This window comes from Rhamphochromis longiceps, linkage group LG5 (genome assembly GCF_057381845.1).
Source record: "Rhamphochromis longiceps isolate RC_006_pf linkage group LG5, R_longiceps_female_GT1.1, whole genome shotgun sequence".
Taxonomy (NCBI): Eukaryota; Metazoa; Chordata; class Actinopteri; order Cichliformes; family Cichlidae; genus Rhamphochromis; species Rhamphochromis longiceps.
The window spans coordinates 6,700,850-6,713,942 of record NC_140561.1 but is presented as its reverse complement, the minus strand read 5'-3'; positions in this window follow the sequence as shown (position 1 = coordinate 6,713,942).

Sequence of the window (13,093 nt, the reverse complement as noted above, 5' to 3'; positions counted from 1 at the left end):
CTTCTGCAACTTGACGGATGACAACATTGATGTCCTGTTCCCAGTGATTACGAAGCTTCCCCGTTCCTCCTCTAGGGGTCAGATTTCGGACAAGAACACGATCGCCAGGGTATAACACAGAGCTTCTCACTTTCCCATCATAATGTTTTTTACTCCTGTCTGCTGACTTCTTTGCATTCTCCCGTGCTATGTCATATGCCTCTTGCATTTCTCGTGTCCATTTCTCCATGTAGGTTCGGTGGTCTGTTTTCCCTGTCTCAGAGGTGAGACCAAATAGCAGATCAATAGGTAACCTTGGGGACCTTCCAAAGAGAAGGTAGAAAGGAGAAAACCCAGTTACCTCACTTCGTGTGCAGTTATAGGCGTAGATAAGCTTGTTCAAGGACTCTTTCCAACTTGTCTTCTGCCTATCAGTAAGTGTCCTCAACATTTGTAGTAACGTCCGGTTGAACCGTTCAACTTGTCCATTCCCTTGTGGGTGGTATGGTGTAGTTCGGGATCCCAATATGCCACAGTTCTTTTTCAGCTGGGCAAAGAGCTGGTTCTCAAATTCGCCACCTTGGTCATGGTGTATCCGTGCTGGCAGTCCAAACTTCAAGGCGTAGTCATTAAAGATGCGATCAGCAACCGTTTTGCCAGACTTGGAGGTGGTGGCATAAGCCTGTGCAAAACGAGTAAAGTGGTCAACAATCACCAAAATATACTCGTAACCACCCTTACACTTGTCCAAGTGGAGAAAATCTATTGACACCAGTTCAAACGGCTGTGTGGTAACAATACTGGTGAGCGGTGCCCTCGCTTCTTTACATGGTATCTTTTGTTTCAGGCAAGTGCAGGTCTTTGTCACATAATGTTCAATGTCTCGTTGCATGTAAGGCCAAAAGAATCTATCTCTGATCAATGATGTTGTTCGATCAGTGCCCTGATGACCCATCTCATCATGCAATTCTCTCAGTACAGTTTCTTTGTACTTTTCAGGCAACACAAGCTGTCTCTTGGTTGTGGTTTTTCTGCAAAGAATACCATCTTCATCAATATGAAGTCTTTCCCATTCACGCAGGAGACACTTGCTTTGGGCACTTAGTGTATTAAGTTCATGCCTTGTTGGCTTTTCATTCCTCATTTTGCACTGCATTATTGGGCCAATATTTCCATCATCTTGCTGTGCTTGTTTGACCTCTGTAACCGAAAATTGGTTGTGTGGTTCTTCACTCACTGATGTACACTGGAGACGGGTGAGTATGGGGCAGACCATTGGTGAGTTGACATCTGGAGTCTCCACAACTTGGGTTATTGCTGCCACACAATCTGAACCCATTTCCTCTGTACACTGTTCCATCATTTCCTCTATCTCAAAAGGCATTCTTGAAAGACTGTCAGCATCCACATTCTCTCTACCTGGGCGATATCGGATGGTGAAATGGAAGTCTGCAAGCTCTGCCACCCATCTATATCCAGTTGCATTTAGCTTGGCACTTGAAAGGATGTAGGTGAGGGGGTTATTGTCAGTGAACACAGTGAAAGTAGGCGCATAATAAAGATAATCTCTGAATTTCTCTGTGACGGCCCACTTCAGTGCGAGAAACTCCAGTTTTCCTGTGTGAAGATGATAGTTTCGTTCAGCTGCAGTCAATGTCCGGGAGCCATAAGCGATCACACGGAGTTTATTATCTTGTTGTTGGTATAGAACTGCTCCGAGGCCTTGGGCTGAGGCATCGGTATGGAGGATGAATGGTTTAGAAAAATCTGGGAACCCGAGGACTGGTGGCTCAACTAGGCAGTCTATTAGTCGTTCCAATATGCGCTGATGTTCTTCAGTCCACACAATTGACTTGTGTGATGGAACCCCTTTACTCTTTCTTGTGACTTGTTTTGTGTTTGTCTGGTTTTGGGATACATTGTTATCTTCCGCTGTGCCCTTCAACAAGCTATACAGTGGACCTGCAATACGGGAGAAGTCCCGTATGTACTGCCTATAGTAACTTAACAAGCCCAAGACAGTTCGCAGCTCTCCCACATTGCTTGGTCTCCTGTCCTTCAAGGCAGTCACTGCATTGGTGTCAGCTGGATCAATTTTGCTACCTTCGGCTGAAACAATTCTCCCTAGATAGCGAACCTCGTGTTTGAATAATTCACATTTACTGGGTTTAAGCTTGATCCCATACTTCCTCAGTAGTTGAAGCACTTTTCTGACATGATTGACATGATCATCAAATGAATGACTGTACACTAGAGTGTCATCAAGGTAGGGTACACAGATGTTGTCTCGCACCTCTTCCAGACACTCTTCCATGCAGCGTTGGAAGGCTGCAGGTGCATTCATCAGCCCGAATGGAATCCTTATCCATTCGTACAGGCCCCATGGTGTCACAAAAGCAGTTAAAGGTCGGCTGCCTTCATCCATAAAGCCCTGATGGTAGGCCTTGCCTTGGTCTAACAATGAAAACCATGAGTTGCCGCCAAGACTGTCGAGAATGTCCTGCACTCGAGGGATTGGTTGTCTGTCTGGATGAGTCTTTTTGTTTAGTTCTCTGTAATCTATACAGAGACGTAAGCTGCCGTCCTTCTTTCTCACACAGACAACTGGTGAGGCATAAGATGAGTTGGATTTCGTGACCCATCCTTGTGCAATAAAGTTGTGCAGATACTCTTTCATCTCTTTGTATAGCGGCTTTGGTACCGACAGGTAAGTGCGTGCTACAGGATCCATATCCTTCAATGATATCTTCAGTTTCAACTTGTCGATACATCCAATATCATCATCTGATTTGGAAAAGGAAGAGCATTCCTCACGGAGCATCTTTTGCACCACCCCCCTTTCAGATTCACTCAGGTGCGTAAGGTCAATTGGTGGTTCCCATGAGGTGTCAGGAATTTGCTCGCTCTCTGCATTCACTTGATTCACCAATAATGGGGAGCACTGGTCAGATTTCTCTAAAACTGTCGCTGGGTACACAGCTTGAATTTGCTCTAAGGTGCCCACAACAGTTTTTCCTGACAGCTCAATGTCGTGATCAGTGGGATTTTGCACATCAAGAACAATATAGGGGGGGACCCCCCTTCTGAGTCCTACTAGTGTCTCACAAAACTCCAGACCTTCAGCCCACTGAGGGTTTATGTCAGGCTCAAAGAGAAGTGTAGTGTCTTTCTTCAGCGGGCGGGTCTGCACCTTACAGTCAATCTGAACAGAAGTGTGTTTGGGTACAATGACTTTCTCTTTTGTTGTTCTCACAACAAAATCATGTGATTGTTTAGCAGTCACTAAATCAATAAAGGTTATGACATTTTCTCTTTTAAGGCAAGGGAAAGCCCCTCTTAATGCCTCGTGCAGCTGCTCAGTTCTTTCAGCATCCATTTGCTCTATAGTACTAGTTTTCAGTATTTGCTCAATGACATTAAAGCCTAGAATGGGCTGCGAAAGACTTCCGCCTTTCATCACTAACATGGGGACTACAAGTTCTTTAGGGTTTGCTCCCTCAGCAGCTAGACCAAAAGTGACTTCAATGAAACCCTTGTAAGGGATGTTTTGACCATTAGCAGCTGAGATTTTTAAATCGTCAGGTGCATCAAGTAACTCAGAAACATCTCTTAATTTCTCATGTGGTAAATACTTCTTTTTCCACTCTTCATTAACAATACACACTTGGGAGCCTGTATCCCATAAGGCTTGAGTTTGGTGGCCTTGTATATAACAGTCAACTATACACTGTTTCCCAACAAGAGCAACAAGATGGGACTGGCTGTCCACCCTTTTGGGGTGAATAACACTTGCCTTTGGGTGCGTGTGCTGATTTACTTGAGGCTGAGAGTGTTTGTTGCATTGTTTTCTGTGTCTGGGCCAGTGCTCAGCTTGGCACATCTTAGAACAATAAGTGCTTTTTTTACAAGCTGCACACCTTCTGAGTCTTTTGAGTTTTCCCAGAACACCACAGTAATAGCAAAGCTGTTGGGACGTTACACTATTATTGGTTACTCCCTGTCCCGTGGGGGCAACCACTGTCCGTTTAAAGGTTGATCTTTGTCTGGTCTAGTTAGTTTCGCCCTGCAACCTGCGAGAAAGTGTTCACTGCTACCACATCGATAGCAATGGTTGCAGTACTCAGTCCCACTTTGCTGGCAGCCAAAGCATTTCCTTAGGCGTGCTCGGTTTACAGCAGGATACTGACGTTGTGGTGCAAACCTCTGTTGATACTGAGCTGTATCACCTCTCCGTCCAGGTCCCACAGGAGGCCAGTAGTTTTGTGGCAGATGCTCAAGATGAGAAAAGGGAACACATTCTGGTGCTGCAAGTGAGGCAGAATACTGTGTTTGTGCTGGACTAGGCTGTTGAATTATTTCTTTGATTTGTGCAACTTCAGCACCAAGATTTTTCAATAATGCCATGTCAGAACGGATTTCTTTAAGTTCATTTAGTAGGTCAGGCTGAGCTTTGCTGATGGATTCAGGTTTTAGGTATTTCCCTTTTTTATCTGCAGGGGTGTCAGACTGAAGTGAATGCACAGTGGTTGGCCGCTGCTGGGAGAGTAACTTCTTTTTATTTTGTCTCTCTGCTTCATTTGCACAGGCAACATTGAGTTTCTCAAGGAGGAGCTCATCACTGGTTGTGGTTTCCTGTAGGTAGGGCTGGAGGTCACTCTTAATGTTATCATTTTGCAGGCCTGTCAGAACTGTATGAAGGAACATGCTCTGTACAAGCACAGGGTCATATCTTAAGCCAGATTCAGCTTCTTGCGATGCAAACAGAATTTTCTGTCTTAAGTCTAGGGCACGGATTAAGAAAGTTTGTGGGGTTTCTTTAATGCTTTGGACCTCTGACGTGAGTTGTTTGTAAAGTTCTGTTGCCCCTCGTTCTTGGTAGTGGGACCTTAGAATCCTCCTCAGGGTAGGCAACGTAAGGTTGGTTTTGCCCTCTAGGTAGCTACGCAATTGTAAGCCTGGTGCTATTGCCCTAATTACTGCATCAACTATTTCTATTTCAGGGACTCCTTTGCTGATGCCTTGTTCAATCTGATGAGCTAGGCTGGAGAAAGTTAGTTTATCCTTTTGGCCAGGCTCACCAATCTGACCTGCTATTTTGAATTCTCTGCCCCACGGTAGTGTCAGAAAAGGTGGAGGGGTTTGTTTAGCACTATTGTCCCCCACACTCATCGACAGTTTGGCTGTACTAGGTTGCTTCGCCTTGTTCTGTCGTGATAATGCAAGAGCCAACTGAAGCGCCTCTATTTCCTTTATCAGTTGTTCTTCTTCTGAGGCCTCACCAACCTGTTCCTGCACCTCATCTGTCTGGTTAGTATCTGAGGTTTTGTGTCCCGATGTACCGTTCTGAGCAGCCTGTTGCAACTCAAAAATTTTATCTTTCAAAAACAGTAGCTCAGACATTCCCTCATCTTCAAGCTCACCCAGCTCCTCTCTTTCTAAGTGCTGTATTATATAGGAAATGAGAGAGGAACGACTTTTACCCGATACCCTTTCGAGTTTTGAACCAGCAATATTTAGGAAATCACAAACTTCGATCAAAATGTCTCTTGTCACTGTATACAATGTACCAGCAACTTCTAACTTCAGGTCCTCTAGCCCTGAAGACTCCATTTCAGTCTGTGGCTTGTGGAAAAGATTAGTGTGATGTAAGACCTCTTTGCAGAAGAGTCAGTGCAGCTTCCCTGGCACCAGTAGTTAACCTCAGGTTGCATGCAGGTCCCTCTGCGTAACTGTCGAAACCAGCACACTGTATCTCCCACCGTGGTATTTGATGTGAGGGGTTGAATGATGACTGGGGCGTCTATCTGGGACAGCGGGCCCTCATCACATCCATCCCAGCGGTGCCTCCAAAATGTTACACCCTGAAAAGGGGCTGAAAAGGGGATAAGTCAATGACGACGCTCAGACACGATGCTTCTCCTTCAGCAGCTTCATTGCGAATGATTCAGAAATATAAACATACATACAAAAGTATTAAACATCCTAACAACGATGTACAGTCTCTGTTAGTTGTAAGACAATATACCTCAAGACTGTTTTCTTTCCTTTTCTATAAGTTACAGATTAAATTGAATGTAAGAATTTACAAAAACAGGTTATGAATCAATAGACAAACTTAGATCATTAAACTGAAATGTACAGAAAATAAACAAAATATTCATATAAAAACACTAATAGGCATTTGTCTCTTCATACAAAATAAACATGTTCTTCGTCCAGATCAAATGCAAAATGCACACAATGTATGTTTCATACACAGTCTGGCACGATAATGCTTCATGCTAGCCACCAACAGAGCGCTTAGCTTAGCTTGCTGCTTATAGCTTATCCTAACATCACAGTTAACACAGGTCATCTAAGTATTCCTAGTAACCTCTTGGTACATTTGGAAACACGGTCAGTACAACTCAACATACATATTTGTAAAGTCCAACAGCAGAATTGCACAATTATTACCTGAAAAGGGGATAAGTCAATGACGACGCTCAGACACGATACTTCTCTTTCAGCAGCTTCATTGCGAATGAGGCATCGTGGCCAGAGCTCCCCCTTCCGGCAACAGCAGGCATAACTAATCAATCATGATCACTAAATCACATGGATTATTTCCCAGGCTCGACAAGTAGATCACAGATTGAATGTTACACAGGTTGTAGTCACATTAAGGATTATTATCCGGTTGAACATAGTCATGAACTCTTTTAACTATTTTAGCCTGTGTTACATTACGTCTCTTAATGGGACTTCTTTTACCCTTGTTTATACATTTACATATTTGAAATAAATTGAATAATATATTGGGTAACTTTTAACCACAACTTTTTACTCCATTATGGACTTCAACAAATAATCAATCTATCACACTGGCAGAATGTTTGTCTGCGTGAAGTGAAATAACTCCTAATCATTGAATCTGTGACAAAATGATGTGTTAAACAAGGTGCTTTCTGCTGCTCGATTTTGGATTCATTACTTCTAATACAGTCTGAACGGGGTTAGGGCTAGATATGGTTAAACATGTGTAAATCACGTGGTTTAGATATAGTGCTGGTGCCCTGGTGGCAGACCCGTTTTACAAACTATTTTAAAATGACTGTAACTCTGTTACTGTTTGTGACAAAATTCTAATGGTCTTGGGAAGAAAAGAAGATGAGCTTTATGGACATATTTGTATTGTGGCTGCACAGAGCATTCACAAGATACCGCTGTCTGAACAAAGGCAAAAAAAAAAATCAGCTCCATCTAGATTTTACCATGTGCACTTCCCATTACCGTAGCCCCTCAACCAGTGTGGGTTGAAGGGAAAATTCAAATGGTTCCTAAAAGGTGAGAATTATTTTGGAAATTTACAGCCAAAATAACCAAACAAGACCAGCCGACCTGTATGATACTTGGGCGATAACGGGTTTTAACCATTGCACTTCAAGAACCCACTGAATTGGTCATAATTTGACTACTAATGTTGTGCATAGAGAAGTGCTATTGGTGTTTTGGTAGATAAGTTTAGAGCAGCTACAGTAGAACAACAATGCACCACAGCCCCAACATACAACATTGCACATTTCACTACACTGCATTTAAGGCTTAGTTTTTGATATTTGTAACTTAGAATGATTATTGTTTTTATACCTTGATTGAAAAAAAAAACTGGGAGAACAATTTTTAAAAAGAACAAAAATATTGCATGTCCTAATAGCCTAGGGTTAGGGTCAGTGATGGGAACAACAGCGTTACAATTAACAGCGTTACTAATGGTGTTCCGTTTTTCAGTAACAAGTAATCTAACTAATTACTATTCCTATCGTTACAACGCCATTACCGTTACTAACAAGACCGCGGTGCGGTTGCGTTACTATTTTTCAACAAACAGACGCATCTTATATCAGTTGAACGGAATTAGCTGTAAGTAATCTGGGCACTACAGCTTTAAGCAGCTGCGCGCTCCCGCGGACGGCAATCACTTTCTGATAGACAAATCACTTTTTGGCACAACACCTGGAGGTCAGGTGAAAACAACTGCATGAGTGCTGCTGTTTGACTGAGGAAGAATAAAGTAGTCGTGGTTAGCCAATCACACGACCACTTTAAGATGACAAAACAACAAGGTGATATATACCAGTTTTTAAATTGTGTTGATAGTCCACGTAAAACCAGAGACATGATAAACAATATACACGTGTGTTTTTTTCTCAATAGTTTCGTCACGTTTACTGTCTAAGGACAGCGCAGCGAGCACTCTCTGCTTATGAGCAAAAAAACAAAACAAAACAAGAAACAGCCCGTTCGTGTCGACCAATCAAAAAATAATATGACAACATGACATTTGGTTGTTTAGGAAGAGGGGGAAGTTTTAGGAGAGAGAGAGAGAAAGGCAGCAGAAAAAGAGAGAGAAAGAGCGAATTTTGAGATGTGAGGGATTTGTGACGTTTAGCGTGTTTGGAGTGTGTAGTTAATGTGTTGTCTTGTGTAGTTAGTGTGTAGTGTTGTGGATAGTGTTGTGTTGTGTGTCAGAACAATGAGAACAATGTTTTTTTTTTGGAGTGGCACAAATAATTTGTGTGGCATCTTGTTGAATGCAGAACAGCTGATTGTTATGTAAATAGTTTGAAATGGTTATTTGAAAAATCAAGGTAAACGGGAAATAGATGCAAATAACTTTGTTGTTTGCAAAACTTGTGCATATGATTTTAAAATTGACAATTTATATTTGCATTTAAAGTTCTGAAATATGATTCAATAAACATGTTTGTGGTTGTTACAGTAAAAAATGTAACTTTCTACTCTGATTTTATGTTTTTTGTCTGATTTTAGATCAATTGTGGTAATACAGTCAAAATGACAACATAACTGTAAATTCACACACGTGAGGTTGTGCTGAAAAGAATGAGACCAAACAAGCAAATAAATAGTTTTTAAAGGTGAAATGTGGAGGGAACATCAAAAGTGGTTAAAATGGCCAATTATAACCTGGACCCCAGAGGGTTAAAAAACTTTTTTAAAGTAACGCAATAGTTACTTTTCAAGTAATTAATTACTTTTAGAGTCTTGTAACTCAGTTACTAACTTTTTTGAAGAGGTAACTAGTAACTATAGTTAATTACTTTTTCAAAGTAACTTGCCCAACACTGGTTAGGGTAATCACAGATGATTCAGACTAAGTTGATGAAGTTATTTTAAGCTCAGTTCAAGCTCAGTTTTGGCACCAAACAGAACCAAAAGCCGAAAGACAGACCAAACACTTTAGAACAGCGTGGGCTAGATGTGTCCCAGATAGGGATGGGTATCATTTAGGTTTTATCCGATACTGGTGCCAAATCGGTACTTTTGAAACGGTGCCGGTGCTTAAACGGTGCTCGAACCGGTGCTTAAAGAATGGAGAACACAAAATTGGTCCAAAAACCTCTCATATTCAGCTGTTTTTTGTAAAAAGATAACAATGTTAGCCTTTTCTGCAGCTATGGGGCATATATGGTATCACTCTTGGCTGGAAGCAGTGCTTAAACAATGGGAAAAAAACACAAACTTTGTCCAAAAACCTCTCATGTTTAGCTGTTTCCCACTTTTTCTTTGGTCATTTTAGCCTTTTTGTCCAGGGTGAAGGGAGTATCTGCCATCAAACAAGAGGACAGCCGCATGTAGCTATGATGATGTTTGCTAGTTCACCATACCTGCATTAATGTAATAACGTGGTTAGCCTACTCAACGTAAATTACACTCGAACAACATTAAGCGACTCAGCAGAGAAGAACGGCTGCTGCTGCCATCATCATCCTCATCATTTCTGCTACACTGGCAGGGCTAGGGGCCAGGACTCTATTCTTCGGGTTTTTGGGGGATGTTGCTCCGGGTCCGATAACTGGCAACCCACCCAACGTGCACAGTGTGAGGTCTCGCAGCAAGCTATCAAATACGGCGCATTTCTCGGCTTTAAAAAAAAAACGCTATGCGTCGCCAGGTGTTTCATCGGATTTGAGGTGTTACCTCCTTTGACAGTATCACAGTATCAGCTTAAAGCACTTGTTGCAGGCTGCTGAGTTTGCATATTTTGCTGTGAAGTACAGCCAGACTTTTAACCGCTTCGCCTTGGACATTTTTAATCTGTAGCTCTGCTCTAACTCAACGTACGTACCTGGCCCCGCCTACTATCCTGGGAAACGTAAAATGATTGGCTAGAAGTGTATCACAGCTCAGGAAAAAAAAGCACCGAAATAAAGCACCGAAATGTGCGCTGCTTTTCGGTCTGGTTACTACCGTTTATGTCAGAACTGGTGCCATCATGGCACCGGACACCGGTACCCATCCCTAGTCCCAGAGATTAGCCATTCTTGAGTTAGGATACAACAAATGTTGGACGGGCCAAATTTGGCTCAAATGTTTCAAATTTACCTTACATCTTGTCATCTTGAACTGCAATCTGGACCCAAAGCGTACACTCAGACTACCGCTAGTAGTTTAAAATTGGTTTTATTGAAAGATGAAGTACTCATTGAACTGGTCAGTGGCTCGGGAGGAAGTAAGTGGGGCTGAAGTTTGTATCGAAGAGGAGAAGAAACATCAAGAGTGGCCAAGATAAACCTGGAAAGAGCTTTCAAAGTTTGCAGTATGTTTCAGGGGCCTTACTTGTTGTTTTCCTGAAGAGATGATATGAAGGGGCAACAAGCAGAGAGGTGATTAACAAATGATTTAGTGGAGACTAAGGAGATTGGAAAGAAAAGCATCTGGACTTCTTTAAGTTGCTTGAAGACGTGACCTGGATGACTGAGAACCTTCACAGACATTTAGTGGAGAGCATGGACAGGCGAGTTAAAAGAACTGATTCTTACATAACTTGGGGTTAGTATTTTGACCAGCAATTTTTGGGATGCAGACTAGAGCAGCTGGAGATCGAACCACCAATCTTCCAATCACTGGATGCCCCATTCTACCATCTGAGCTACACCCAGCCCTTGTTTTTGTAATTACAGTGGCAGGCTGTTGATCTCGGGCATGTTAAAATGGATGTTTTTGTCAAACTCCTTGGAGAAATACAGGTAAGTCAACTTGGAAGTTTCACACCAGCTTCAGGCAGCTAGAGAACAAACAAGAATCGTAAATTAAAGGACAAAATGTATAAGACCTTGGAATTAATAAAGCGGTGCTACAACCATGATGGTGACAATAATATAACAGACAGTAGCAGCGCAAGCCAATCTCCCAAAGTGAGTTGTAGACACATGCAGGATCCTATGAGACAAGTAGACTGGTTGATAGTGGATTTTTGCACCTCTTATTCTCATGTGTTGAATACCTATTCTCTGTGTCATTCCACTTTAATAGACATAACTTCATTTATGGACTGTTTTGATTTCTTTGTATAAGCGGATTATTTCGGTTGTGTGGAGATCAGGGAAATATTTTACTGCTACTATTCATAACCATTATCATTAACCATTGCATTAATTCTTATTCTCATCAAAAACATTGATTGAAGCTGTTGGCATTATGTTATAATTTGTATTACTGGTGTTATCATAATCACGTACTAACCTTTTCATTACAGTTGTAGTTGTAATCATTTTATATGCACTTTGCATTTCTGTGCTTATTTAAAGAGTTGAAGCTCAGTCAGGTAGTTGAAGGTCGTGAACTTTGTTTGACGCTATGATCAGACAATACATGGTGTAAGGGATGTTGAGCTATGGAAAGAACACGCTTACACAACACATATTTTACATTCTTTTATTAAGCCTTGAGTAGGGGCATTTTGGTAAAACATTTATTCAATAAATCACACATACTTTTAGTTAAGATTATTACACATACCACTGAGAGCTTCTGTCTGGGAAAAGGTTAGAAGCGCCAACGGGCGGGGTGAGGCTGAGTGCGTTGGAGGTCGACACACACACACACACACACACACAGACAACAGTTGGGCTCATGTTTAGGCTAGGGGTTCGAATAACAGTTTGCAAATGCCTGTAGCTGCAAAAGTATGCTCCAGGAGATAAGTGAGAGTCGGCACCTGTCCTCGAGACAGAGACGCATCATAAACCAAACCCTGATGGTATAAAACAACCGTTTGTGTATCATTGGGCGGAGATCGATGCTGTCTGCGGGCAGTGTTCATCTCCCCACGCGTGTGTTCATTAAAATCATTGTTTGATCGAAGCTCTTCTGGACCATTATTGTTTTTGTGCTCACCCTCAATATCTGAACCCGTAACATTTGTTACCTGCATATGATGAAAATTTCACTTTAAAGAGTCCAGGTTTCCCTCGCTTGTCCAAAGTAATTTTTCTCAAGGGATACATTAATCTAATCTAATCTAGAAATATATTTAATGAGAAAAATGTCGATGCATTTAATAATTACTTTACCTAATGTATCTTCATGGAAACATAAGATTTAAGATAAAAAGCACATTGATTGCGTGGGTCAATTCATTCAAAGGAATAGTTTTTGAAGAGAGGCAGACCTCCCACGGGTGTGTCGTGGGGCTGGGGTCCTTTGCCGGTCAGCCAAATGGCAATTCTGGTCTGCAGTTCTAAGAAGGACTGCCTTAAGCTGAGCTAAAGGAACAACCACTTCTTCTCCTTGGACTGCGAACAATGGATGCTGGAAACCTATAGAGGCTTCAAAAGATGAAAGACTAGTTGAAGATGAAGTTAAGGTATTATGTGCATATTATATCCAGGGCAGATGGGAGCTTCAAGAGGCAGGACAAGACGATACGAAATAGCATAAGGGTTCGATGTAGCTCTTTATTCACTCTGTTTGTCAAATGGATTGTGGGTGGAAACTTCAAAGTAAGCTGAATTTTGCTGTTTTGCATTTTGCGTCATAAAATGCTCTCCAAACTGGTGAAATAAACTAAGACCATCTAACAAAATACAGAGTAAAAGGTAATAATATATGTACAAGTGATTTTAGCTGTGATTCACTCACCAGTATTCCCACTGGAGGCCACTGAAGCTTTTGGCCACATTAGACAAGAAACACCAAAATGCCTGGGCTGATCACAATAAATAGCTTCAATCCTCTGCTGCTGTTCCTCTGGCGAGAGTTTCACCCACATGATTTTCATTTGTTTCTACTGATTTTAAGGTGAGGAGTTTGAAATGCTGGTGCTAGAACC